General features: G+C 46.3%; 15 non-coding genes across 15 annotated transcripts; all 15 read right to left on the minus strand.

Annotated features, from left to right (window-relative positions):
- Positions 1-698: 698 nt before the first annotated feature.
- Positions 699-780, minus strand: trnal-uag (transfer RNA leucine (anticodon UAG)). Its single transcript has one exon. It is a non-coding gene; the product is annotated as a tRNA-Leu (tRNA).
- A 1,846-nt stretch (positions 781-2,626) lies between these two features.
- Positions 2,627-2,708, minus strand: trnal-uag (transfer RNA leucine (anticodon UAG)). The gene has a single exon. It is a non-coding gene; the product is annotated as a tRNA-Leu (tRNA).
- A 1,847-nt stretch (positions 2,709-4,555) lies between these two features.
- trnal-uag (transfer RNA leucine (anticodon UAG)) lies at positions 4,556-4,637 on the minus strand. Its single transcript has one exon. It is a non-coding gene; the product is annotated as a tRNA-Leu (tRNA).
- A 1,847-nt stretch (positions 4,638-6,484) lies between these two features.
- trnal-uag (transfer RNA leucine (anticodon UAG)) lies at positions 6,485-6,566 on the minus strand. The gene has a single exon. It is a non-coding gene; the product is annotated as a tRNA-Leu (tRNA).
- A 1,847-nt stretch (positions 6,567-8,413) lies between these two features.
- Positions 8,414-8,495, minus strand: trnal-uag (transfer RNA leucine (anticodon UAG)). Its single transcript has one exon. It is a non-coding gene; the product is annotated as a tRNA-Leu (tRNA).
- Positions 8,496-10,341: 1,846 nt separating this feature from the next.
- On the minus strand, positions 10,342-10,423 carry trnal-uag (transfer RNA leucine (anticodon UAG)). The gene has a single exon. It is a non-coding gene; the product is annotated as a tRNA-Leu (tRNA).
- A 1,846-nt stretch (positions 10,424-12,269) lies between these two features.
- trnal-uag (transfer RNA leucine (anticodon UAG)) lies at positions 12,270-12,351 on the minus strand. The gene has a single exon. It is a non-coding gene; the product is annotated as a tRNA-Leu (tRNA).
- Positions 12,352-14,197: 1,846 nt separating this feature from the next.
- trnal-uag (transfer RNA leucine (anticodon UAG)) lies at positions 14,198-14,279 on the minus strand. The gene has a single exon. It is a non-coding gene; the product is annotated as a tRNA-Leu (tRNA).
- Positions 14,280-16,126: 1,847 nt separating this feature from the next.
- On the minus strand, positions 16,127-16,208 carry trnal-uag (transfer RNA leucine (anticodon UAG)). Its single transcript has one exon. It is a non-coding gene; the product is annotated as a tRNA-Leu (tRNA).
- A 1,847-nt stretch (positions 16,209-18,055) lies between these two features.
- Positions 18,056-18,137, minus strand: trnal-uag (transfer RNA leucine (anticodon UAG)). The gene has a single exon. It is a non-coding gene; the product is annotated as a tRNA-Leu (tRNA).
- Positions 18,138-19,971: 1,834 nt separating this feature from the next.
- On the minus strand, positions 19,972-20,053 carry trnal-uag (transfer RNA leucine (anticodon UAG)). The gene has a single exon. It is a non-coding gene; the product is annotated as a tRNA-Leu (tRNA).
- Positions 20,054-21,900: 1,847 nt separating this feature from the next.
- trnal-uag (transfer RNA leucine (anticodon UAG)) lies at positions 21,901-21,982 on the minus strand. The gene has a single exon. It is a non-coding gene; the product is annotated as a tRNA-Leu (tRNA).
- A 1,847-nt stretch (positions 21,983-23,829) lies between these two features.
- On the minus strand, positions 23,830-23,911 carry trnal-uag (transfer RNA leucine (anticodon UAG)). Its single transcript has one exon. It is a non-coding gene; the product is annotated as a tRNA-Leu (tRNA).
- A 1,847-nt stretch (positions 23,912-25,758) lies between these two features.
- trnal-uag (transfer RNA leucine (anticodon UAG)) lies at positions 25,759-25,840 on the minus strand. The gene has a single exon. It is a non-coding gene; the product is annotated as a tRNA-Leu (tRNA).
- Positions 25,841-27,686: 1,846 nt separating this feature from the next.
- Positions 27,687-27,768, minus strand: trnal-uag (transfer RNA leucine (anticodon UAG)). The gene has a single exon. It is a non-coding gene; the product is annotated as a tRNA-Leu (tRNA).
- Between the last annotated feature and the right edge of the window lie 185 nt (positions 27,769-27,953).

Here is a 27,953-nt window from a genome sequence, read left to right on the forward strand (position 1 = left end):
AGAGCACCTTGTTTCCCGTCACAGAGCTGGGAGATCCTGGTGACTTTCTGGGGCGCAGGACTCCAAATAGCACTTGCCACATCAATGTATTGTGTGAATTGAAAAAGCCCGCGAATGAGAGACTGAAATGTCCTGCTTGGAACTACTGTTGGATTGTGCTTTGTTGTTGAAGGGCTTGCGTTTGAACGTCAGCTCTGCTGCTTATGTTTTGTCAGGCTGAGCAAGCAGAATTGTAGGATGTTACCCGCTAGATTGGAAAATGCGAGTTGTTGGGAGATATCTGTGCGTATGAATATTGGTTGAATTGTAGAGATAATGAACTTAATGACTAGCACTGCCTGATAAGACACGCAGTAAGAATGAATGGGAGTTTGTGTGAAGTTGAAACACATTTTTCTGGAGCTGCTGTGCCCAGTTGTCAGGATGGCTGAGTGGAGTAAGGTGCCAGAATCAAGGACTGTTAATCCTTACCTGACCAAAGGTTGGCGAATTCTGGTCCTTTTCTTGGGCCATGGGTTGCACTCCCACCTCTGACATGTCATTTTTACCCACACAAATGCAGCCAGCGTCAAAAGGCTTTCAATTTGCAAGTGGCCACGTCAAACACCTCAACGGTATTCAGCAAACTCAAGGCACTGCTCACAGAGCGACTTGCTTTCCCCTCACCAAAATTGGCAAATATTACACGCCACAAATTCTGGCAGCGGTGGGATTCGAACCCACGCCTCCGAAGAGATTGGAGCCTAAATCCAGCACCTTAGACCACTCGGCCACGCTACCACTTAAAGCTGCTCCCGTTTTGAAAGCAATGACGAGTGAGTGAGCTGTGAATTTGCCTTGCGAAAGGTTAGAATAAAGGAAATTAAAGTCGTCGACGGTAAATTCTCGATAACCGATTTTGCAATACACAGGTCGGAGGAACCGAAATGTCCACAGGACACTACCAGTAATTAGATGCATGTTGGAACAAACTAGTTATAACTTCCATTCAATATTTATTCCTATATCAACATCACTGAAAAAACCGGATTATCTGGTCATGATCATATTGCTGTTTGTGGGATCTTGCTGTGCGCAAATTTGCTGTCGCCTTTTCTACATTATAACAGTGCCTCCACTTTACAAATACTTCATTGGCTGTAAAGCGCTTTGTAGGTCCTGAGCTCGTGAAATGAACGATTGTGCTGCTGCTCAGTTAGTGTGCGGAATTTGGAGCACATTTTTCTCACCTTGCTCTGCCCGTTGTCAGGCTGGCCGAGTGGTATAAGGTGCCAGACTCAAGGACTATAATCTTTGCCTTACCGAAGGTTGCTGTATTCTGGTCCCTTTCTAGGTGCGTGGGTTGGAATCCCACTTCTGACATTACCTTTTTATCCACACAAATGCAGCAAGCTTCAAAAAAGCCTGCTCAACTGGCCTTCAATTTGCAAGTGGCCACCTCGCACACCTCAACGGTATCGCCGTTATCCGACAAACTGAAGGACCCACCACTCACAAACCAACTTTTCTTCCTCTCTAAACTTATCACAACCTCACGCTCTTCTCGGGGATAAGGCTTCAAATCACGCTTCTCCTTTCAACCCTTTGCCACACGAAAAAGCAGCACACTCAGAGCATTACATTGTTACCCTCCCGCGTTGCTGAATTCCACATTGTTTTCTTGTACTGTGGCTTTCAACCCCGGTGGTGTTTCTCAGAACAGGGCAGCAGAGTCAAAGAATGGGACTTCTTCCACACAAAGGCTTCTGAATTGTGCTCTGTTACTCAGAGAATGACTTCCACTGTTACTTCTGACATTAACATTTTGCCAGAGCCAAGCGAATCAGGCACCAACACGTAAAAGTTGCCACAATCGATGCCTTTGTGGACTGAGCCTTTCAGGTGGCAACGCTCAGACTGATGCTTCAGGCCAAGGGCACAATAGCTGCAGAGCACCTTGTTTCCCGTCACAGAGCTGGGAGATCCTGGTGACTTTCTGGGGCGCAGGACTCCAAATAGCACTTGCCACATCAATGTATTGTGTGAATTGAAAAAGCCCGCGAATGAGAGACTGAAATGTCCTGCTTGGAACTACTGTTGGATTGTGCTTTGTTGTTGAAGGGCTTGCGTTTGAACGTCAGCTCTGCTGCTTATGTTTTGTCAGGCTGAGCAAGCAGAATTGTAGGATGTTACCCGCTAGATTGGAAAATGCGAGTTGTTGGGAGATATCTGTGCGTATGAATATTGGTTGAATTGTAGAGATAATGAACTTAATGACTAGCACTGCCTGATAAGACACGCAGTAAGAATGAATGGGAGTTTGTGTGAAGTTGAAACACATTTTTCTGGAGCTGCTGTGCCCAGTTGTCAGGATGGCTGAGTGGAGTAAGGTGCCAGAATCAAGGACTGTTAATCCTTACCTGACCAAAGGTTGGCGAATTCTGGTCCTTTTCTTGGGCCATGGGTTGCACTCCCACCTCTGACATGTCATTTTTACCCACACAAATGCAGCCAGCGTCAAAATGCTTTCAATTTGCAAGTGGCCACGTCAAACACCTCAACGGTATTCAACAAACTCAAGGCACTGCTCACAGAGCGACTTGCTTTCCCCTCACCAAAATTGGCAAATATTACACGCCACAAATTCTGGCAGCGGTGGGATTCGAACCCACGCCTCCGAAGAGATTGGAGCCTAAATCCAGCGCCTTAGACCACTCGGCCACGCTACCACTGAAAGCGGCTCCCGTTTTGAAAGCAATGACGAGCGAGTGAGCTGTGAATTTGCCTTGCGAAAAGGTTAGAATAAAGGAAATTAAAGTCGTCGACGGTAAATTCTCGATAACCGATTTTGCAATACACAGGTCGGAGGAACCGAAATGTCCACAGGACACTACCAGTAATTAGATGCATGTTGGAACAAACTAGTTATAACTTCCATTCAATATTTATTCCTATATCAACATCACTGAAAAAACCGGATTATCTGGTCATGATCATATTGCTGTTTGTGGGATCTTGCTGTGCGCAAATTTGCTGGCGCCTTTTCTACATTATAACAGTGCCTCCACTTTACAAATACTTCATTGGCTGTAAAGCGCTTTGTAGGTCCTGAGCTCGTGAAATGAACGATTGTGCTGCTGCTCAGTTAGTGTGCGGAATTTGGAGCACATTTTTCTCACCTTGCTCTGCCCGTTGTCAGGCTGGCCGAGTGGTATAAGGTGCCAGACTCAAGGACTATAATCTTTGCCTTACCGAAGGTTGCTGTATTCTGGTCCCTTTCTAGGTGCGTGGGTTGGAATCCCACTTCTGACATTACCTTTTTATCCACACAAATGCAGCAAGCTTCAAAAAAGCCTGCTCAACTGGCCTTCAATTTGCAAGTGGCCACCTCGCACACCTCAACGGTATCGCCGTTATCCGACAAACTGAAGGACCCACCACTCACAAACCAACTTTTCTTCCTCTCTAAACTTATCACAACCTCACGCTCTTCTCGGGGATAAGGCTTCAAATCACGCTTCTCCTTTCAACCCTTTGCCACACGAAAAAGCAGCACACTCAGAGCATTACATTGTTACCCTCCCGCGTTGCTGAATTCCACATTGTTTTCTTGTACTGTGGCTTTCAACCCCGGTGGTGTTTCTCAGAACAGGGCAGCAGAGTCAAAGAATGGGACTTCTTCCACACAAAGGCTTCTGAATTGTGCTCTGTTACTCAGAGAATGACTTCCACTGTTACTTCTGACATTAACATTTTGCCAGAGCCAAGCGAATCAGGCACCAACACGTAAAAGTTGCCACAATCGATGCCTTTGTGGACTGAGCCTTTCAGGTGGCAACGCTCAGACTGATGCTTCAGGCCAAGGGCACAATAGCTGCAGAGCACCTTGTTTCCCGTCACAGAGCTGGGAGATCCTGGTGACTTTCTGGGGCGCAGGACTCCAAATAGCACTTGCCACATCAATGTATTGTGTGAATTGAAAAAGCCCGCGAATGAGAGACTGAAATGTCCTGCTTGGAACTACTGTTGGATTGTGCTTTGTTGTTGAAGGGCTTGCGTTTGAACGTCAGCTCTGCTGCTTATGTTTTGTCAGGCTGAGCAAGCAGAATTGTAGGATGTTACCCGCTAGATTGGAAAATGCGAGTTGTTGGGAGATATCTGTGCGTATGAATATTGGTTGAATTGTAGAGATAATGAACTTAATGACTAGCACTGCCTGATAAGACACGCAGTAAGAATGAATGGGAGTTTGTGTGAAGTTGAAACACATTTTTCTGGAGCTGCTGTGCCCAGTTGTCAGGATGGCTGAGTGGAGTAAGGTGCCAGAATCAAGGACTGTTAATCCTTACCTGATCAAAGGTTGGCGAATTCTGGTCCTTTTCTTGGGCCATGGGTTGCACTCCCACCTCTGACATGTCATTTTTACCCACACAAATGCAGCCAGCGTCAAAAGGCTTTCAATTTGCAAGTGGCCACGTCAAACACCTCAACGGTATTCAACAAACTCAAGGCACTGCTCACAGAGCGACTTGCTTTCCCCTCACCAAAATTGGCAAATATTACACGCCACAAATTCTGGCAGCGGTGGGATTCGAACCCACGCCTCCGAAGAGATTGGAGCCTAAATCCAGCGCCTTAGACCACTCGGCCACGCTACCACTGAAAGCGGCTCCCGTTTTGAAAGCAATGACGAGCGAGTGAGCTGTGAATTTGCCTTGCGAAAAGGTTAGAATAAAGGAAATTAAAGTCGTCGACGGTAAATTCTCGATAACCGATTTTGCAATACACAGGTCGGAGGAACCGAAATGTCCACAGGACACTACCAGTAATTAGATGCATGTTGGAACAAACTAGTTATAACTTCCATTCAATATTTATTCCTATATCAACATCACTGAAAAAACCGGATTATCTGGTCATGATCATATTGCTGTTTGTGGGATCTTGCTGTGCGCAAATTTGCTGGCGCCTTTTCTACATTATAACAGTGCCTCCACTTTACAAATACTTCATTGGCTGTAAAGCGCTTTGTAGGTCCTGAGCTCGTGAAATGAACGATTGTGCTGCTGCTCAGTTAGTGTGCGGAATTTGGAGCACATTTTTCTCACCTTGCTCTGCCCGTTGTCAGGCTGGCCGAGTGGTATAAGGTGCCAGACTCAAGGACTATAATCTTTGCCTTACCGAAGGTTGCTGTATTCTGGTCCCTTTCTAGGTGCGTGGGTTGGAATCCCACTTCTGACATTACCTTTTTATCCACACAAATGCAGCAAGCTTCAAAAAAGCCTGCTCAACTGGCCTTCAATTTGCAAGTGGCCACCTCGCACACCTCAACGGTATCGCCGTTATCCGACAAACTGAAGGACCCACCACTCACAAACCAACTTTTCTTCCTCTCTAAACTTATCACAACCTCACGCTCTTCTCGGGGATAAGGCTTCAAATCACGCTTCTCCTTTCAACCCTTTGCCACACGAAAAAGCAGCACACTCAGAGCATTACATTGTTACCCTCCCGCGTTGCTGAATTCCACATTGTTTTCTTGTACTGTGGCTTTCAACCCCGGTGGTGTTTCTCAGAACAGGGCAGCAGAGTCAAAGAATGGGACTTCTTCCACACAAAGGCTTCTGAATTGTGCTCTGTTACTCAGAGAATGACTTCCACTGTTACTTCTGACATTAACATTTTGCCAGAGCCAAGCGAATCAGGCACCAACACGTAAAAGTTGCCACAATCGATGCCTTTGTGGACTGAGCCTTTCAGGTGGCAACGCTCAGACTGATGCTTCAGGCCAAGGGCACAATAGCTGCAGAGCACCTTGTTTCCCGTCACAGAGCTGGGAGATCCTGGTGACTTTCTGGGGCGCAGGACTCCAAATAGCACTTGCCACATCAATGTATTGTGTGAATTGAAAAAGCCCGCGAATGAGAGACTGAAATGTCCTGCTTGGAACTACTGTTGGATTGTGCTTTGTTGTTGAAGGGCTTGCGTTTGAACGTCAGCTCTGCTGCTTATGTTTTGTCAGGCTGAGCAAGCAGAATTGTAGGATGTTACCCGCTAGATTGGAAAATGCGAGTTGTTGGGAGATATCTGTGCGTATGAATATTGGTTGAATTGTAGAGATAATGAACTTAATGACTAGCACTGCCTGATAAGACACGCAGTAAGAATGAATGGGAGTTTGTGTGAAGTTGAAACACATTTTTCTGGAGCTGCTGTGCCCAGTTGTCAGGATGGCTGAGTGGAGTAAGGTGCCAGAATCAAGGACTGTTAATCCTTACCTGATCAAAGGTTGGCGAATTCTGGTCCTTTTCTTGGGCCATGGGTTGCACTCCCACCTCTGACATGTCATTTTTACCCACACAAATGCAGCCAGCGTCAAAAGGCTTTCAATTTGCAAGTGGCCACGTCAAACACCTCAACGGTATTCAACAAACTCAAGGCACTGCTCACAGAGCGACTTGCTTTCCCCTCACCAAAATTGGCAAATATTACACGCCACAAATTCTGGCAGCGGTGGGATTCGAACCCACGCCTCCGAAGAGATTGGAGCCTAAATCCAGCGCCTTAGACCACTCGGCCACGCTACCACTGAAAGCTGCTCCCGTTTTGAAAGCAATGACGAGTGAGTGAGCTGTGAATTTGCCTTGCGAAAAGGTTAGAATAAAGGAAATTAAAGTCGTCGACGGTAAATTCTCGATAACCGATTTTGCAATACACAGGTCGGAGGAACCGAAATGTCCACAGGACACTACCAGTAATTAGATGCATGTTGGAACAAACTAGTTATAACTTCCATTCAATATTTATTCCTATATCAACATCACTGAAAAAACCGGATTATCTGGTCATGATCATATTGCTGTTTGTGGGATCTTGCTGTGCGCAAATTTGCTGGCGCCTTTTCTACATTATAACAGTGCCTCCACTTTACAAATACTTCATTGGCTGTAAAGCGCTTTGTAGGTCCTGAGCTCGTGAAATGAACGATTGTGCTGCTGCTCAGTTAGTGTGCGGAATTTGGAGCACATTTTTCTCACCTTGCTCTGCCCGTTGTCAGGCTGGCCGAGTGGTATAAGGTGCCAGACTCAAGGACTATAATCTTTGCCTTACCGAAGGTTGCTGTATTCTGGTCCCTTTCTAGGTGCGTGGGTTGGAATCCCACTTCTGACATTACCTTTTTATCCACACAAATGCAGCAAGCTTCAAAAAAGCCTGCTCAACTGGCCTTCAATTTGCAAGTGGCCACCTCGCACACCTCAACGGTATCGCCGTTATCCGACAAACTGAAGGACCCACCACTCACAAACCAACTTTTCTTCCTCTCTAAACTTATCACAACCTCACGCTCTTCTCGGGGATAAGGCTTCAAATCACGCTTCTCCTTTCAACCCTTTGCCACACGAAAAAGCAGCACACTCAGAGCATTACATTGTTACCCTCCCGCGTTGCTGAATTCCACATTGTTTTCTTGTACTGTGGCTTTCAACCCCGGTGGTGTTTCTCAGAACAGGGCAGCAGAGTCAAAGAATGGGACTTCTTCCACACAAAGGCTTCTGAATTGTGCTCTGTTACTCAGAGAATGACTTCCACTGTTACTTCTGACATTAACATTTTGCCAGAGCCAAGCGAATCAGGCACCAACACGTAAAAGTTGCCACAATCGATGCCTTTGTGGACTGAGCCTTTCAGGTGGCAACGCTCAGACTGATGCTTCAGGCCAAGGGCACAATAGCTGCAGAGCACCTTGTTTCCCGTCACAGAGCTGGGAGATCCTGGTGACTTTCTGGGGCGCAGGACTCCAAATAGCACTTGCCACATCAATGTATTGTGTGAATTGAAAAAGCCCGCGAATGAGAGACTGAAATGTCCTGCTTGGAACTACTGTTGGATTGTGCTTTGTTGTTGAAGGGCTTGCGTTTGAACGTCAGCTCTGCTGCTTATGTTTTGTCAGGCTGAGCAAGCAGAATTGTAGGATGTTACCCGCTAGATTGGAAAATGCGAGTTGTTGGGAGATATCTGTGCGTATGAATATTGGTTGAATTGTAGAGATAATGAACTTAATGACTAGCACTGCCTGATAAGACACGCAGTAAGAATGAATGGGAGTTTGTGTGAAGTTGAAACACATTTTTCTGGAGCTGCTGTGCCCAGTTGTCAGGATGGCTGAGTGGAGTAAGGTGCCAGAATCAAGGACTGTTAATCCTTACCTGATCAAAGGTTGGCGAATTCTGGTCCTTTTCTTGGGCCATGGGTTGCACTCCCACCTCTGACATGTCATTTTTACCCACACAAATGCAGCCAGCGTCAAAAGGCTTTCAATTTGCAAGTGGCCACGTCAAACACCTCAACGGTATTCAACAAACTCAAGGCACTGCTCACAGAGCGACTTGCTTTCCCCTCACCAAAATTGGCAAATATTACACGCCACAAATTCTGGCAGCGGTGGGATTCGAACCCACGCCTCCGAAGAGATTGGAGCCTAAATCCAGCGCCTTAGACCACTCGGCCACGCTACCACTGAAAGCTGCTCCCGTTTTGAAAGCAATGACGAGTGAGTGAGCTGTGAATTTGCCTTGCGAAAGGTTAGAATAAAGGAAATTAAAGTCGTCGACGGTAAATTCTCGATAACCGATTTTGCAATACACAGGTCGGAGGAACCGAAATGTCCACAGGACACTACCAGTAATTAGATGCATGTTGGAACAAACTAGTTATAACTTCCATTCAATATTTATTCCTATATCAACATCACTGAAAAAACCGGATTATCTGGTCATGATCATATTGCTGTTTGTGGGATCTTGCTGTGCGCAAATTTGCTGGCGCCTTTTCTACATTATAACAGTGCCTCCACTTTACAAATACTTCATTGGCTGTAAAGCGCTTTGTAGGTCCTGAGCTCGTGAAATGAACGATTGTGCTGCTGCTCAGTTAGTGTGCGGAATTTGGAGCACATTTTTCTCACCTTGCTCTGCCCGTTGTCAGGCTGGCCGAGTGGTATAAGGTGCCAGACTCAAGGACTATAATCTTTGCCTTACCGAAGGTTGCTGTATTCTGGTCCCTTTCTAGGTGCGTGGGTTGGAATCCCACTTCTGACATTACCTTTTTATCCACACAAATGCAGCAAGCTTCAAAAAAGCCTGCTCAACTGGCCTTCAATTTGCAAGTGGCCACCTCGCACACCTCAACGGTATCGCCGTTATCCGACAAACTGAAGGACCCACCACTCACAAACCAACTTTTCTTCCTCTCTAAACTTATCACAACCTCACGCTCTTCTCGGGGATAAGGCTTCAAATCACGCTTCTCCTTTCAACCCTTTGCCACACGAAAAAGCAGCACACTCAGAGCATTACATTGTTACCCTCCCGCGTTGCTGAATTCCACATTGTTTTCTTGTACTGTGGCTTTCAACCCCGGTGGTGTTTCTCAGAACAGGGCAGCAGAGTCAAAGAATGGGACTTCTTCCACACAAAGGCTTCTGAATTGTGCTCTGTTACTCAGAGAATGACTTCCACTGTTACTTCTGACATTAACATTTTGCCAGAGCCAAGCGAATCAGGCACCAACACGTAAAAGTTGCCACAATCGATGCCTTTGTGGACTGAGCCTTTCAGGTGGCAACGCTCAGACTGATGCTTCAGGCCAAGGGCACAATAGCTGCAGAGCACCTTGTTTCCCGTCACAGAGCTGGGAGATCCTGGTGACTTTCTGGGGCGCAGGACTCCAAATAGCACTTGCCACATCAATGTATTGTGTGAATTGAAAAAGCCCGCGAATGAGAGACTGAAATGTCCTGCTTGGAACTACTGTTGGATTGTGCTTTGTTGTTGAAGGGCTTGCGTTTGAACGTCAGCTCTGCTGCTTATGTTTTGTCAGGCTGAGCAAGCAGAATTGTAGGATGTTACCCGCTAGATTGGAAAATGCGAGTTGTTGGGAGATATCTGTGCGTATGAATATTGGTTGAATTGTAGAGATAATGAACTTAATGACTAGCACTGCCTGATAAGACACGCAGTAAGAATGAATGGGAGTTTGTGTGAAGTTGAAACACATTTTTCTGGAGCTGCTGTGCCCAGTTGTCAGGATGGCTGAGTGGAGTAAGGTGCCAGAATCAAGGACTGTTAATCCTTACCTGATCAAAGGTTGGCGAATTCTGGTCCTTTTCTTGGGCCATGGGTTGCACTCCCACCTCTGACATGTCATTTTTACCCACACAAATGCAGCCAGCGTCAAAAGGCTTTCAATTTGCAAGTGGCCACGTCAAACACCTCAACGGTATTCAACAAACTCAAGGCACTGCTCACAGAGCGACTTGCTTTCCCCTCACCAAAATTGGCAAATATTACACGCCACAAATTCTGGCAGCGGTGGGATTCGAACCCACGCCTCCGAAGAGATTGGAGCCTAAATCCAGCGCCTTAGACCACTCGGCCACGCTACCACTGAAAGCTGCTCCCGTTTTGAAAGCAATGACGAGTGAGTGAGCTGTGAATTTGCCTTGCGAAAGGTTAGAATAAAGGAAATTAAAGTCGTCGACGGTAAATTCTCGATAACCGATTTTGCAATACACAGGTCGGAGGAACCGAAATGTCCACAGGACACTACCAGTAATTAGATGCATGTTGGAACAAACTAGTTATAACTTCCATTCAATATTTATTCCTATATCAACATCACTGAAAAAACCGGATTATCTGGTCATGATCATATTGCTGTTTGTGGGATCTTGCTGTGCGCAAATTTGCTGGCGCCTTTTCTACATTATAACAGTGCCTCCACTTTACAAATACTTCATTGGCTGTAAAGCGCTTTGTAGGTCCTGAGCTCGTGAAATGAACGATTGTGCTGCTGCTCAGTTAGTGTGCGGAATTTGGAGCACATTTTTCTCACCTTGCTCTGCCCGTTGTCAGGCTGGCCGAGTGGTATAAGGTGCCAGACTCAAGGACTATAATCTTTGCCTTACCGAAGGTTGCTGTATTCTGGTCCCTTTCTAGGTGCGTGGGTTGGAATCCCACTTCTGACATTACCTTTTTATCCACACAAATGCAGCAAGCTTCAAAAAAGCCTGCTCAACTGGCCTTCAATTTGCAAGTGGCCACCTCGCACACCTCAACGGTATCGCCGTTATCCGACAAACTGAAGGACCCACCACTCACAAACCAACTTTTCTTCCTCTCTAAACTTATCACAACCTCACGCTCTTCTCGGGGATAAGGCTTCAAATCACGCTTCTCCTTTCAACCCTTTGCCACACGAAAAAGCAGCACACTCAGAGCATTACATTGTTACCCTCCCGCGTTGCTGAATTCCACATTGTTTTCTTGTACTGTGGCTTTCAACCCCGGTGGTGTTTCTCAGAACAGGGCAGCAGAGTCAAAGAATGGGACTTCTTCCACACAAAGGCTTCTGAATTGTGCTCTGTTACTCAGAGAATGACTTCCACTGTTACTTCTGACATTAACATTTTGCCAGAGCCAAGCGAATCAGGCACCAACACGTAAAAGTTGCCACAATCGATGCCTTTGTGGACTGAGCCTTTCAGGTGGCAACGCTCAGACTGATGCTTCAGGCCAAGGGCACAATAGCTGCAGAGCACCTTGTTTCCCGTCACAGAGCTGGGAGATCCTGGTGACTTTCTGGGGCGCAGGACTCCAAATAGCACTTGCCACATCAATGTATTGTGTGAATTGAAAAAGCCCGCGAATGAGAGACTGAAATGTCCTGCTTGGAACTACTGTTGGATTGTGCTTTGTTGTTGAAGGGCTTGCGTTTGAACGTCAGCTCTGCTGCTTATGTTTTGTCAGGCTGAGCAAGCAGAATTGTAGGATGTTACCCGCTAGATTGGAAAATGCGAGTTGTTGGGAGATATCTGTGCGTATGAATATTGGTTGAATTGTAGAGATAATGAACTTAATGACTAGCACTGCCTGATAAGACACGCAGTAAGAATGAATGGGAGTTTGTGTGAAGTTGAAACACATTTTTCTGGAGCTGCTGTGCCCAGTTGTCAGGATGGCTGAGTGGAGTAAGGTGCCAGAATCAAGGACTGTTAATCCTTACCTGATCAAAGGTTGGCGAATTCTGGTCCTTTTCTTGGGCCATGGGTTGCACTCCCACCTCTGACATGTCATTTTTACCCACACAAATGCAGCCAGCGTCAAAAGGCTTTCAATTTGCAAGTGGCCACGTCAAACACCTCAACGGTATTCAACAAACTCAAGGCACTGCTCACAGAGCGACTTGCTTTCCCCTCACCAAAATTGGCAAATATTACACGCCACAAATTCTGGCAGCGGTGGGATTCGAACCCACGCCTCCGAAGAGATTGGAGCCTAAATCCAGCGCCTTAGACCACTCGGCCACGCTACCACTGAAAGCTGCTCCCGTTTTGAAAGCAATGACGAGTGAGTGAGCTGTGAATTTGCCTTGCGAAAGGTTAGAATAAAGGAAATTAAAGTCGTCGACGGTAAATTCTCGATAACCGATTTTGCAATACACAGGTCGGAGGAACCGAAATGTCCACAGGACACTACCAGTAATTAGATGCATGTTGGAACAAACTAGTTATAACTTCCATTCAATATTTATTCCTATATCAACATCACTGAAAAAACCGGATTATCTGGTCATGATCATATTGCTGTTTGTGGGATCTTGCTGTGCGCAAATTTGCTGGCGCCTTTTCTACATTATAACAGTGCCTCCACTTTACAAATACTTCATTGGCTGTAAAGCGCTTTGTAGGTCCTGAGCTCGTGAAATGAACGATTGTGCTGCTGCTCAGTTAGTGTGCGGAATTTGGAGCACATTTTTCTCACCTTGCTCTGCCCGTTGTCAGGCTGGCCGAGTGGTATAAGGTGCCAGACTCAAGGACTATAATCTTTGCCTTACCGAAGGTTGCTGTATTCTGGTCCCTTTCTAGGTGCGTGGGTTGGAATCCCACTTCTGACATTACCTTTTTATCCACACAAATGCAGCAAGCTTCAAAAAAGCCTGCTCAACTGGCCTTCAATTTGCAAGTGGCCACCTCGCACACCTCAACGGTATCGCCGTTATCCGACAAACTGAAGGACCCACCACTCACAAACCAACTTTTCTTCCTCTCTAAACTTATCACAACCTCACGCTCTTCTCGGGGATAAGGCTTCAAATCACGCTTCTCCTTTCAACCCTTTGCCACACGAAAAAGCAGCACACTCAGAGCATTACATTGTTACCCTCCCGCGTTGCTGAATTCCACATTGTTTTCTTGTACTGTGGCTTTCAACCCCGGTGGTGTTTCTCAGAACAGGGCAGCAGAGTCAAAGAATGGGACTTCTTCCACACAAAGGCTTCTGAATTGTGCTCTGTTACTCAGAGAATGACTTCCACTGTTACTTCTGACATTAACATTTTGCCAGAGCCAAGCGAATCAGGCACCAACACGTAAAAGTTGCCACAATCGATGCCTTTGTGGACTGAGCCTTTCAGGTGGCAACGCTCAGACTGATGCTTCAGGCCAAGGGCACAATAGCTGCAGAGCACCTTGTTTCCCGTCACAGAGCTGGGAGATCCTGGTGACTTTCTGGGGCGCAGGACTCCAAATAGCACTTGCCACATCAATGTATTGTGTGAATTGAAAAAGCCCGCGAATGAGAGACTGAAATGTCCTGCTTGGAACTACTGTTGGATTGTGCTTTGTTGTTGAAGGGCTTGCGTTTGAACGTCAGCTCTGCTGCTTATGTTTTGTCAGGCTGAGCAAGCAGAATTGTAGGATGTTACCCGCTAGATTGGAAAATGCGAGTTGTTGGGAGATATCTGTGCGTATGAATATTGGTTGAATTGTAGAGATAATGAACTTAATGACTAGCACTGCCTGATAAGACACGCAGTAAGAATGAATGGGAGTTTGTGTGAAGTTGAAACACATTTTTCTGGAGCTGCTGTGCCCAGTTGTCAGGATGGCTGAGTGGAGTAAGGTGCCAGAATCAAGGACTGTTAATCCTTACCTGATCAAAGGTTGGCGAATTCTGGTCCTTTTCTTGGGCCATGGGTTGCACTCCCACCTCTGACATGTCATTTTTACCCACACAAATGCAGCCAGCGTCAAAAGGCTTTCAATTTGCAAGTGGCCACGTCAAACACCTCAACGGTATTCAACAAACTCAAGGCACTGCTCACAGAGCGACTTGCTTTCCCCTCACCAAAATTGGCAAATATTACACGCCACAAATTCTGGCAGCGGTGGGATTCGAACCCACGCCTCCGAAGAGATTGGAGCCTAAATCCAGCGCCTTAGACCACTCGGCCACGCTACCACTGAAAGCTGCTCCCGTTTTGAAAGCAATGACGAGTGAGTGAGCTGTGAATTTGCCTTGCGAAAGGTTAGAATAAAGGAAATTAAAGTCGTCGACGGTAAATTCTCGATAACCGATTTTGCAATACACAGGTCGGAGGAACCGAAATGTCCACAGGACACTACCAGTAATTAGATGCATGTTGGAACAAACTAGTTATAACTTCCATTCAATATTTATTCCTATATCAACATCACTGAAAAAACCGGATTATCTGGTCATGATCATATTGCTGTTTGTGGGATCTTGCTGTGCGCAAATTTGCTGGCGCCTTTTCTACATTATAACAGTGCCTCCACTTTACAAATACTTCATTGGCTGTAAAGCGCTTTGGGAGGTCCTGAGCTCGTGAAATGAACGATTGTGCTGCTGCTCAGTTAGTGTGCGGAATTTGGAGCACATTTTTCTCACCTTGCTCTGCCCGTTGTCAGGCTGGCCGAGTGGTATAAGGTGCCAGACTCAAGGACTATAATCTTTGCCTTACCGAAGGTTGCTGTATTCTGGTCCCTTTCTAGGTGCGTGGGTTGGAATCCCACTTCTGACATTACCTTTTTATCCACACAAATGCAGCAAGCTTCAAAAAAGCCTGCTCAACTGGCCTTCAATTTGCAAGTGGCCACCTCGCACACCTCAACGGTATCGCCGTTATCCGACAAACTGAAGGACCCACCACTCACAAACCAACTTTTCTTCCTCTCTAAACTTATCACAACCTCACGCTCTTCTCGGGGATAAGGCTTCAAATCACGCTTCTCCTTTCAACCCTTTGCCACACGAAAAAGCAGCACACTCAGAGCATTACATTGTTACCCTCCCGCGTTGCTGAATTCCACATTGTTTTCTTGTACTGTGGCTTTCAACCCCGGTGGTGTTTCTCAGAACAGGGCAGCAGAGTCAAAGAATGGGACTTCTTCCACACAAAGGCTTCTGAATTGTGCTCTGTTACTCAGAGAATGACTTCCACTGTTACTTCTGACATTAACATTTTGCCAGAGCCAAGCGAATCAGGCACCAACACGTAAAAGTTGCCACAATCGATGCCTTTGTGGACTGAGCCTTTCAGGTGGCAACGCTCAGACTGATGCTTCAGGCCAAGGGCACAATAGCTGCAGAGCACCTTGTTTCCCGTCACAGAGCTGGGAGATCCTGGTGACTTTCTGGGGCGCAGGACTCCAAATAGCACTTGCCACATCAATGTATTGTGTGAATTGAAAAAGCCCGCGAATGAGAGACTGAAATGTCCTGCTTGGAACTACTGTTGGATTGTGCTTTGTTGTTGAAGGGCTTGCGTTTGAACGTCAGCTCTGCTGCTTATGTTTTGTCAGGCTGAGCAAGCAGAATTGTAGGATGTTACCCGCTAGATTGGAAAATGCGAGTTGTTGGGAGATATCTGTGCGTATGAATATTGGTTGAATTGTAGAGATAATGAACTTAATGACTAGCACTGCCTGATAAGACACGCAGTAAGAATGAATGGGAGTTTGTGTGAAGTTGAAACACATTTTTCTGGAGCTGCTGTGCCCAGTTGTCAGGATGGCTGAGTGGAGTAAGGTGCCAGAATCAAGGACTGTTAATCCTTACCTGATCAAAGGTTGGCGAATTCTGGTCCTTTTCTTGGGCCATGGGTTGCACTCCCACCTCTGACATGTCATTTTTACCCACACAAATGCAGCCAGCGTCAAAAGGCTTTCAATTTGCAAGTGGCCACGTCAAACACCTCAACGGTATTCAACAAACTCAAGGCACTGCTCACAGAGCGACTTGCTTTCCCCTCACCAAAATTGGCAAATATTACACGGCACAAATTCTGGCAGCGGTGGGATTCGAACCCACGCCTCCGAAGAGATTGGAGCCTAAATCCAGCGCCTTAGACCACTCGGCCACGCTACCACTGAAAGCTGCTCCCGTTTTGAAAGCAATGACGAGTGAGTGAGCTGTGAATTTGCCTTGCGAAAAGGTTAGAATAAAGGAAATTAAAGTCGTCGACGGTAAATTCTCGATAACCGATTTTGCAATACACAGGTCGGAGGAACCGAAATGTCCACAGGACACTACCAGTAATTAGATGCATGTTGGAACAAACTAGTTATAACTTCCATTCAATATTTATTCCTATATCAACATCACTGAAAAAACCGGATTATCTGGTCATGATCATATTGCTGTTTGTGGGATCTTGCTGTGCGCAAATTTGCTGGCGCCTTTTCTACATTATAACAGTGCCTCCACTTTACAAATACTTCATTGGCTGTAAAGCGCTTTGTAGGTCCTGAGCTCGTGAAATGAACGATTGTGCTGCTGCTCAGTTAGTGTGCGGAATTTGGAGCACATTTTTCTCACCTTGCTCTGCCCGTTGTCAGGCTGGCCGAGTGGTATAAGGTGCCAGACTCAAGGACTATAATCTTTGCCTTACCGAAGGTTGCTGTATTCTGGTCCCTTTCTAGGTGCGTGGGTTGGAATCCCACTTCTGACATTACCTTTTTATCCACACAAATGCAGCAAGCTTCAAAAAAGCCTGCTCAACTGGCCTTCAATTTGCAAGTGGCCACCTCGCACACCTCAACGGTATCGCTGTTATCCGACAAACTGAAGGACCCACCACTCACAAACCAACTTTTCTTCCTCTCTAAACTTATCACAACCTCACGCTCTTCTCGGGGATAAGGCTTCAAATCACGCTTCTCCTTTCAACCCTTTGCCACACGAAAAAGCAGCACACTCAGAGCATTACATTGTTACCCTCCCGCGTTGCTGAATTCCACATTGTTTTCTTGTACTGTGGCTTTCAACCCCGGTGGTGTTTCTCAGAACAGGGCAGCAGAGTCAAAGAATGGGACTTCTTCCACACAAAGGCTTCTGAATTGTGCTCTGTTACTCAGAGAATGACTTCCACTGTTACTTCTGACATTAACATTTTGCCAGAGCCAAGCGAATCAGGCACCAACACGTAAAAGTTGCCACAATCGATGCCTTTGTGGACTGAGCCTTTCAGGTGGCAACGCTCAGACTGATGCTTCAGGCCAAGGGCACAATAGCTGCAGAGCACCTTGTTTCCCGTCACAGAGCTGGGAGATCCTGGTGACTTTCTGGGGCGCAGGACTCCAAATAGCACTTGCCACATCAATGTATTGTGTGAATTGAAAAAGCCCGCGAATGAGAGACTGAAATGTCCTGCTTGGAACTACTGTTGGATTGTGCTTTGTTGTTGAAGGGCTTGCGTTTGAACGTCAGCTCTGCTGCTTATGTTTTGTCAGGCTGAGCAAGCAGAATTGTAGGATGTTACCCGCTAGATTGGAAAATGCGAGTTGTTGGGAGATATCTGTGCGTATGAATATTGGTTGAATTGTAGAGATAATGAACTTAATGACTAGCACTGCCTGATAAGACACGCAGTAAGAATGAATGGGAGTTTGTGTGAAGTTGAAACACATTTTTCTGGAGCTGCTGTGCCCAGTTGTCAGGATGGCTGAGTGGAGTAAGGTGCCAGAATCAAGGACTGTTAATCCTTACCTGATCAAAGGTTGGCGAATTCTGGTCCTTTTCTTGGGCCATGGGTTGCACTCCCACCTCTGACATGTCATTTTTACCCACACAAATGCAGCCAGCGTCAAAAGGCTTTCAATTTGCAAGTGGCCACGTCAAACACCTCAACGGTATTCAACAAACTCAAGGCACTGCTCACAGAGCGACTTGCTTTCCCCTCACCAAAATTGGCAAATATTACACGCCACAAATTCTGGCAGCGGTGGGATTCGAACCCACGCCTCCGAAGAGATTGGAGCCTAAATCCAGCGCCTTAGACCACTCGGCCACGCTACCACTGAAAGCTGCTCCCGTTTTGAAAGCAATGACGAGTGAGTGAGCTGTGAATTTGCCTTGCGAAAGGTTAGAATAAAGGAAATTAAAGTCGTCGACGGTAAATTCTCGATAACCGATTTTGCAATACACAGGTCGGAGGAACCGAAATGTCCACAGGACACTACCAGTAATTAGATGCATGTTGGAACAAACTAGTTATAACTTCCATTCAATATTTATTCCTATATCAACATCACTGAAAAAACCGGATTATCTGGTCATGATCATATTGCTGTTTGTGGGATCTTGCTGTGCGCAAATTTGCTGGCGCCTTTTCTACATTATAACAGTGCCTCCACTTTACAAATACTTCATTGGCTGTAAAGCGCTTTGGGAGGTCCTGAGCTCGTGAAATGAACGATTGTGATGCTGCTCAGTTAGTGTGCGGAATTTGGAGCACATTTTTCTCACCTTGCTCTGCCCGTTGTCAGGCTGGCCGAGTGGTATAAGGTGCCAGACTCAAGGACTATAATCTTTGCCTTACCGAAGGTTGCTGTATTCTGGTCCCTTTCTAGGTGCGTGGGTTGGAATCCCACTTCTGACATTACCTTTTTATCCACACAAATGCAGCAAGCTTCAAAAAAGCCTGCAATTTGCAAGTGGCCACCTCGCACACCTCAACGGTATCGCCGTTATCCGACAAACTGAAGGACCCACCACTCACAAACCAACTTTTCTTCCTCTCTAAACTTATCACAACCTCACGCTCTTCTCGGGGATAAGGCTTCAAATCACGCTTCTCCTTTCAACCCTTTGCCACACGAAAAAGCAGCACACTCAGAGCATTACATTGTTACCCTCCCGCGTTGCTGAATTCCACATTGTTTTCTTGTACTGTGGCTTTCAACCCCGGTGGTGTTTCTCAGAACAGGGCAGCAGAGTCAAAGAATGGGACTTCTTCCACACAAAGGCTTCTGAATTGTGCTCTGTTACTCAGAGAATGACTTCCACTGTTACTTCTGACATTAACATTTTGCCAGAGCCAAGCGAATCAGGCACCAACACGTAAAAGTTGCCACAATCGATGCCTTTGTGGACTGAGCCTTTCAGGTGGCAACGCTCAAACTGATGCTTCAGGCCAAGGGCACAATAGCTGCAGAGCACCTTGTTTCCCGTCACAGAGCTGGGAGATCCTGGTGACTTTCTGGGGCGCAGGACTCCAAATAGCACTTGCCACATCAATGTATTGTGTGAATTGAAAAAGCCCGCGAATGAGAGACTGAAATGTCCTGCTTGGAACTACTGTTGGATTGTGCTTTGTTGTTGAAGGGCTTGCGTTTGAACGTCAGCTCTGCTGCTTATGTTTTGTCAGGCTGAGCAAGCAGAATTGTAGGATGTTACCCGCTAGATTGGAAAATGCGAGTTGTTGGGAGATATCTGTGCGTATGAATATTGGTTGAATTGTAGAGATAATGAACTTAATGACTAGCACTGCCTGATAAGACACGCAGTAAGAATGAATGGGAGTTTGTGTGAAGTTGAAACACATTTTTCTGGAGCTGCTGTGCCCAGTTGTCAGGATGGCTGAGTGGAGTAAGGTGCCAGAATCAAGGACTGTTAATCCTTACCTGATCAAAGGTTGGCGAATTCTGGTCCTTTTCTTGGGCCATGGGTTGCACTCCCACCTCTGACATGTCATTTTTACCCACACAAATGCAGCCAGCGTCAAAATGCTTTCAATTTGCAAGTGGCCACGTCAAACACCTCAACGGTATTCAACAAACTCAAGGCACTGCTCACAGAGCGACTTGCTTTCCCCTCACCAAAATTGGCAAATATTACACGCCACAAATTCTGGCAGCGGTGGGATTCGAACCCACGCCTCCGAAGAGATTGGAGCCTAAATCCAGCGCCTTAGACCACTCGGCCACGCTACCACTGAAAGCTGCTCCCGTTTTGAAAGCAATGACGAGTGAGTGAGCTGTGAATTTGCCTTGCGAAAGGTTAGAATAAAGGAAATTAAAGTCGTCGACGGTAAATTCTCGATAACCGATTTTGCAATACACAGGTCGGAGGAACCGAAATGTCCACAGGACACTACCAGTAATTAGATGCATGTTGGAACAAACTAGTTATAACTTCCATTCAATATTTATTCCTATATCAACATCACTGAAAAAACCGGATTATCTGGTCATGATCATATTGCTGTTTGTGGGATCTTGCTGTGCGCAAATTTGCTGGCGCCTTTTCTACATTATAACAGTGCCTCCACTTTACAAATACTTCATTGGCTGTAAAGCGCTTTGGGAGGTCCTGAGCTCGTGAAATGAACGATTGTGATGCTGCTCAGTTAGTGTGCGGAATTTGGAGCACATTTTTCTCACCTTGCTCTGCCCGTTGTCAGGCTGGCCGAGTGGTATAAGGTGCCAGACTCAAGGACTATAATCTTTGCCTTACCGAAGGTTGCTGTATTCTGGTCCCTTTCTAGGTGCGTGGGTTGGAATCCCACTTCTGACATTACCTTTTTATCCACACAAATGCAGCAAGCTTCAAAAAAGCCTGCTCAACTGGCCTTCAATTTGCAAGTGGCCACCTCGCACACCTCAACGGTATCGCCGTTATCCGACAAACTGAAGGACCCACCACTCACAAACCAACTTTTCTTCCTCTCTAAACTTATCACAACCTCACGCTCTTCTCGGGGATAAGGCTTCAAATCACGCTTCTCCTTTCAACCCTTTGCCACACGAAAAAGCAGCACACTCAGAGCATTACATTGTTACCCTCCCGCGTTGCTGAATTCCACATTGTTTTCTTGTACTGTGGCTTTCAACCCCGGTGGTGTTTCTCAGAACAGGGCAGCAGAGTCAAAGAATGGGACTTCTTCCACACAAAGGCTTCTGAATTGTGCTCTGTTACTCAGAGAATGACTTCCACTGTTACTTCTGACATTAACATTTTGCCAGAGCCAAGCGAATCAGGCACCAACACGTAAAAGTTGCCACAATCGATGCCTTTGTGGACTGAGCCTTTCAGGTGGCAACGCTCAGACTGATGCTTCAGGCCAAGGGCACAATAGCTGCAGAGCACCTTGTTTCCCGTCACAGAGCTGGGAGATCCTGGTGACTTTCTGGGGCGCAGGACTCCAAATAGCACTTGCCACATCAATGTATTGTGTGAATTGAAAAAGCCCGCGAATGAGAGACTGAAATGTCCTGCTTGGAACTACTGTTGGATTGTGCTTTGTTGTTGAAGGGCTTGCGTTTGAACGTCAGCTCTGCTGCTTATGTTTTGTCAGGCTGAGCAAGCAGAATTGTAGGATGTTACCCGCTAGATTGGAAAATGCGAGTTGTTGGGAGATATCTGTGCGTATGAATATTGGTTGAATTGTAGAGATAATGAACTTAATGACTAGCACTGCCTGATAAGACACGCAGTAAGAATGAATGGGAGTTTGTGTGAAGTTGAAACACATTTTTCTGGAGCTGCTGTGCCCAGTTGTCAGGATGGCTGAGTGGAGTAAGGTGCCAGAATCAAGGACTGTTAATCCTTACCTGATCAAAGGTTGGCGAATTCTGGTCCTTTTCTTGGGCCATGGGTTGCACTCCCACCTCTGACATGTCATTTTTACCCACACAAATGCAGCCAGCGTCAAAATGCTTTCAATTTGCAAGTGGCCACGTCAAACACCTCAACGGTATTCAACAAACTCAAGGCACTGCTCACAGAGCGACTTGCTTTCCCCTCACCAAAATTGGCAAATATTACACGCCACAAATTCTGGCAGCGGTGGGATTCGAACCCACGCCTCCGAAGAGATTGGAGCCTAAATCCAGCGCCTTAGACCACTCGGCCACGCTACCACTGAGAGCTGCTCCCGTTTTGAAAGCAATGACGAGTGAGTGAGCTGTGAATTTGCCTTGCGAAAGGTTAGAATAAAGGAAATTAAAGTCGTCGACGGTAAATTCTCGATAACCGATTTTGCAATACACAGGTCGGAGGAACCGAAATGTCCACAGGACACTACCAGTAATTAGATGCATGTTGGAACAAACTAGTTATAACTTCCATTCAATATTTATTCCTATATCAACATCACTGAAAAAACCGGATTATCTGGTCATGATCATATTGCTGTTTGTGGGATCTTGCTGTGCGCAAATTTGCTGGCGCCTTTTCTACATTATAACAGTGCCTCCACTTTACAAATACTTCATTGGCTGTAAAGCGCTTTGGGAGGTCCTGAGCTCGTGAAATGAACGATTGTGATGCTGCTCAGTTAGTGTGCGGAATTTGGAGCACATTTTTCTCACCTTGCTCTGCCCGTTGTCAGGCTGGCCGAGTGGTATAAGGTGCCAGACTCAAGGACTATAATCTTTGCCTTACCGAAGGTTGCTGTATTCTGGTCCCTTTCTAGGTGCGTGGGTTGGAATCCCACTTCTGACATTACCTTTTTATCCACACAAATGCAGCAAGCTTCAAAAAAGCCTGCTCAACTGGCCTTCAATTTGCAAGTGGCCACCTCGCACACCTCAACGGTATCGCCGTTATCCGACAAACTGAAGGACCCACCACTCACAAACCAACTTTTCTTCCTCTCTAAACTTATCACAACCTCACGCTCTTCTCGGGGATAAGGCTTCAAATCACGCTTCTCCTTTCAACCCTTTGCCACACGAAAAAGCAGCACACTCAGAGCATTACATTGTTACCCTCCCGCGTTGCTGAATTCCACATTGTTTTCTTGTACTGTGGCTTTCAACCCCGGTGGTGTTTCTCAGAACAGGGCAGCAGAGTCAAAGAATGGGACTTCTTCCACACAAAGGCTTCTGAATTGTGCTCTGTTACTCAGAGAATGACTTCCACTGTTACTTCTGACATTAACATTTTGCCAGAGCCAAGCGAATCAGGCACCAACACGTAAAAGTTGCCACAATCGATGCCTTTGTGGACTGAGCCTTTCAGGTGGCAACGCTCAGACTGATGCTTCAGGCCAAGGGCACAATAGCTGCAGAGCACCTTGTTTCCCGTCACAGAGCTGGGAGATCCTGGTGACTTTCTGGGGCGCAGGACTCCAAATAGCACTTGCCACATCAATGTATTGTGTGAATTGAAAAAGCCCGCGAATGAGAGACTGAAATGTCCTGCTTGGAACTACTGTTGGATTGTGCTTTGTTGTTGAAGGGCTTGCGTTTGAACGTCAGCTCTGCTGCTTATGTTTTGTCAGGCTGAGCAAGCAGAATTGTAGGATGTTACCCGCTAGATTGGAAAATGCGAGTTGTTGGGAGATATCTGTGCGTATGAATATTGGTTGAATTGTAGAGATAATGAACTTAATGACTAGCACTGCCTGATAAGACACGCAGTAAGAATGAATGGGAGTTTGTGTGAAGTTGAAACACATTTTTCTGGAGCTGCTGTGCCCAGTTGTCAGGATGGCTGAGTGGAGTAAGGTGCCAGAATCAAGGACTGTTAATCCTTACCTGATCAAAGGTTGGCGAATTCTGGTCCTTTTCTTGGGCCATGGGTTGCACTCCCACCTCTGACATGTCATTTTTACCCACACAAATGCAGCCAGCGTCAAAAGGCTTTCAATTTGCAAGTGGCCACGTCAAACACCTCAACGGTATTCAACAAACTCAAGGCACTGCTCACAGAGCGACTTGCTTTCCCCTCACCAAAATTGGCAAATATTACACGCCACAAATTCTGGCAGCGGTGGGATTCGAACCCACGCCTCCGAAGAGATTGGAGCCTAAATCCAGCGCCTTAGACCACTCGGCCACGCTACCACTGAAAGCTGCTCCCGTTTTGAAAGCAATGACGAGTGAGTGAGCTGTGAATTTGCCTTGCGAAAGGTTAGAATAAAGGAAATTAAAGTCGTCGACGGTAAATTCTCGATAACCGATTTTGCAATACACAGGTCGGAGGAACCGAAATGTCCACAGGACACTACCAGTAATTAGATGCATGTTGGAACAAACTAGTTATAACTTCCATTCAATATTTATTCCTATATCAACATCACTGAAAAAACCGGATTATCTGGTCATGATCATATTGCTGTTTGTGGGATCTTGCTGTGCGCAAATTTGCTGGCGCCTTTTCTACATTATAACAGTGCCTCCACTTTACAAATACTTCATTGGCTGTAAAGCGCTTTGGGAGGTCCTGAGCTCGTGAAATGAACGATTGTGATGCTGCTCAGTTAGTGTGCGGAATTTGGAGCACATTTTTCTCACCTTGCTCTGCCCGTTGTCAGGCTGGCCGAGTGGTATAAGGTGCCAGACTCAAGGACTATAATCTTTGCCTTACCGAAGGTTGCTGTATTCTGGTCCCTTTCTAGGTGCGTGGGTTGGAATCCCACTTCTGACATTACCTTTTTATCCACACAAATGCAGCAAGCTTCAAAAAAGCCTGCTCAACTGGCCTTCAATTTGCAAGTGGCCACCTCGCACACCTCAACGGTATCGCCGTTATCCGACAAACTGAAGGACCCACCACTCACAAACCAACTTTTCTTCCTCTCTAAACTTATCACAACCTCACGCTCTTCTCGGGGATAAGGCTTCAAATCACGCTTCTCCTTTCAACCCTTTGCCACACGAAAAAGCAGCACACTCAGAGCATTACATTGTTACCCTCCCGCGTTGCTGAATTCCACATTGTTTTCTTGTACTGTGGCTTTCAACCCCGGTGGTGTTTCTCAGAACAGGGCAGCAGAGTCAAAGAATGGGACTTCTTCCACACAAAGGCTTCTGAATTGTGCTCTGTTACTCAGAGAATGACTTCCACTGTTACTTCTGACATTAACATTTTGCCAGAGCCAAGCGAATCAGGCACCAACACGTAAAAGTTGCCACAATCGATGCCTTTGTGGACTGAGCCTTTCAGGTGGCAACGCTCAGACTGATGCTTCAGGCCAAGGGCACAATAGCTGCAGAGCACCTTGTTTCCCGTCACAGAGCTGGGAGATCCTGGTGACTTTCTGGGGCGCAGGACTCCAAATAGCACTTGCCACATCAATGTATTGTGTGAATTGAAAAAGCCCGCGAATGAGAGACTGAAATGTCCTGCTTGGAACTACTGTTGGATTGTGCTTTGTTGTTGAAGGGCTTGCGTTTGAACGTCAGCTCTGCTGCTTATGTTTTGTCAGGCTGAGCAAGCAGAATTGTAGGATGTTACCCGCTAGATTGGAAAATGCGAGTTGTTGGGAGATATCTGTGCGTATGAATATTGGTTGAATTGTAGAGATAATGAACTTAATGACTAGCACTGCCTGATAAGACACGCAGTAAGAATGAATGGGAGTTTGTGTGAAGTTGAAACACATTTTTCTGGAGCTGCTGTGCCCAGTTGTCAGGATGGCTGAGTGGAGTAAGGTGCCAGAATCAAGGACTGTTAATCCTTACCTGATCAAAGGTTGGCGAATTCTGGTCCTTTTCTTGGGCCATGGGTTGCACTCCCACCTCTGACATGTCATTTTTACCCACACAAATGCAGCCAGCGTCAAAAGGCTTTCAATTTGCAAGTGGCCACGTCAAACACCTCAACGGTATTCAACAAACTCAAGGCACTGCTCACAGAGCGACTTGCTTTCCCCTCACCAAAATTGGCAAATATTACACGCCACAAATTCTGGCAGCGGTGGGATTCGAACCCACGCCTCCGAAGAGATTGGAGCCTAAATCCAGCGCCTTAGACCACTCGGCCACGCTACCACTGAAAGCTGCTCCCGTTTTGAAAGCAATGACGAGTGAGTGAGCTGTGAATTTGCCTTGCGAAAGGTTAGAATAAAGGAAATTAAAGTCGTCGACGGTAAATTCTCGATAACCGATTTTGCAATACACAGGTCGGAGGAACCGAAATGTCCACAGGACACTACCAGTAATTAGATGCATGTTGGAACAAACTAGTTATAACTTCCATTCAATATTTATTCCTATATCAACATCACTGAAAAAACCGGATTATCTGGTCATGATCATATTGCTGTTTGTGGGATCTTGCTGTGCGCAAATTTGCTGGCGCCTTTTCTACATTATAACAGTGCCTCCACTTTACAAATACTTCATTGGCTGTAAAGCGCTTTGTAGGTCCTGAGCTCGTGAAATGAACGATTGTGCTGCTGCTCAGTTAGTGTGCGGAATTTGGAGCACATTTTTCTCACCTTGCTCTGCCCGTTGTCAGGCTGGCCGAGTGGTATAAGGTGCCAGACTCAAGGACTATAATCTTTGCCTTACCGAAGGTTGCTGTATTCTGGTCCCTTTCTAGGTGCGTGGGTTGGAATCCCACTTCTGACATTACCTTTTTATCCACACAAATGCAGCAAGCTTCAAAAAAGCCTGCTCAACTGGCCTTCAATTTGCAAGTGGCCACCTCGCACACCTCAACGGTATCGCCGTTATCCGACAAACTGAAGGACCCACCACTCACAAACCAACTTTTCTTCCTCTCTAAACTTATCACAACCTCACGCTCTTCTCGGGGATAAGGCTTCAAATCACGCTTCTCCTTTCAACCCTTTGCCACACGAAAAAGCAGCACACTCAGAGCATTACATTGTTACCCTCCCGCGTTGCTGAATTCCACATTGTTTTCTTGTACTGTGGCTTTCAACCCCGGTGGTGTTTCTCAGAACAGGGCAGCAGAGTCAAAGAATGGGACTTCTTCCACACAAAGGCTTCTGAATTGTGCTCTGTTACTCAGAGAATGACTTCCACTGTTACTTCTGACATTAACATTTTGCCAGAGCCAAGCGAATCAGGCACCAACACGTAAAAGTTGCCACAATCGATGCCTTTGTGGACTGAGCCTTTCAGGTGGCAACGCTCAGACTGATGCTTCAGGCCAAGGGCACAATAGCTGCAGAGCACCTTGTTTCCCGTCACAGAGCTGGGAGATCCTGGTGACTTTCTGGGGCGCAGGACTCCAAATAGCACTTGCCACATCAATGTATTGTGTGAATTGAAAAAGCCCGCGAATGAGAGACTGAAATGTCCTGCTTGGAACTACTGTTGGATTGTGCTTTGTTGTTGAAGGGCTTGCGTTTGAACGTCAGCTCTGCTGCTTATGTTTTGTCAGGCTGAGCAAGCAGAATTGTAGGATGTTACCCGCTAGATTGGAAAATGCGAGTTGTTGGGAGATATCTGTGCGTATGAATATTGGTTGAATTGTAGAGATAATGAACTTAATGACTAGCACTGCCTGATAAGACACGCAGTAAGAATGAATGGGAGTTTGTGTGAAGTTGAAACACATTTTTCTGGAGCTGCTGTGCCCAGTTGTCAGGATGGCTGAGTGGAGTAAGGTGCCAGAATCAAGGACTGTTAATCCTTACCTGATCAAAGGTTGGCGAATTCTGGTCCTTTTCTTGGGCCATGGGTTGCACTCCCACCTCTGACATGTCATTTTTACCCACACAAATGCAGCCAGCGTCAAAATGCTTTCAATTTGCAAGTGGCCACGTCAAACACCTCAACGGTATTCAACAAACTCAAGGCACTGCTCACAGAGCGACTTGCTTTCCCCTCACCAAAATTGGCAAATATTACACGCCACAAATTCTGGCAGCGGTGGGATTCGAACCCACGCCTCCGAAGAGATTGGAGCCTAAATCCAGCGCCTTAGACCACTCGGCCACGCTACCACTGAAAGCTGCTCCCGTTTTGAAAGCAATGACGAGTGAGTGAGCTGTGAATTTGCCTTGCGAAAGGTTAGAATAAAGGAAATTAAAGTCGTCGACGGTAAATTCTCGATAACCGATTTTGCAATACACAGGTCGGAGGAACCGAAATGTCCACAGGACACTACCAGTAATTAGATGCATGTTGG

Source organism: Pristiophorus japonicus, chromosome 8, assembly GCF_044704955.1.
Source record: "Pristiophorus japonicus isolate sPriJap1 chromosome 8, sPriJap1.hap1, whole genome shotgun sequence".
NCBI lineage: Eukaryota > Metazoa > Chordata > Chondrichthyes > Pristiophoridae > Pristiophorus > Pristiophorus japonicus.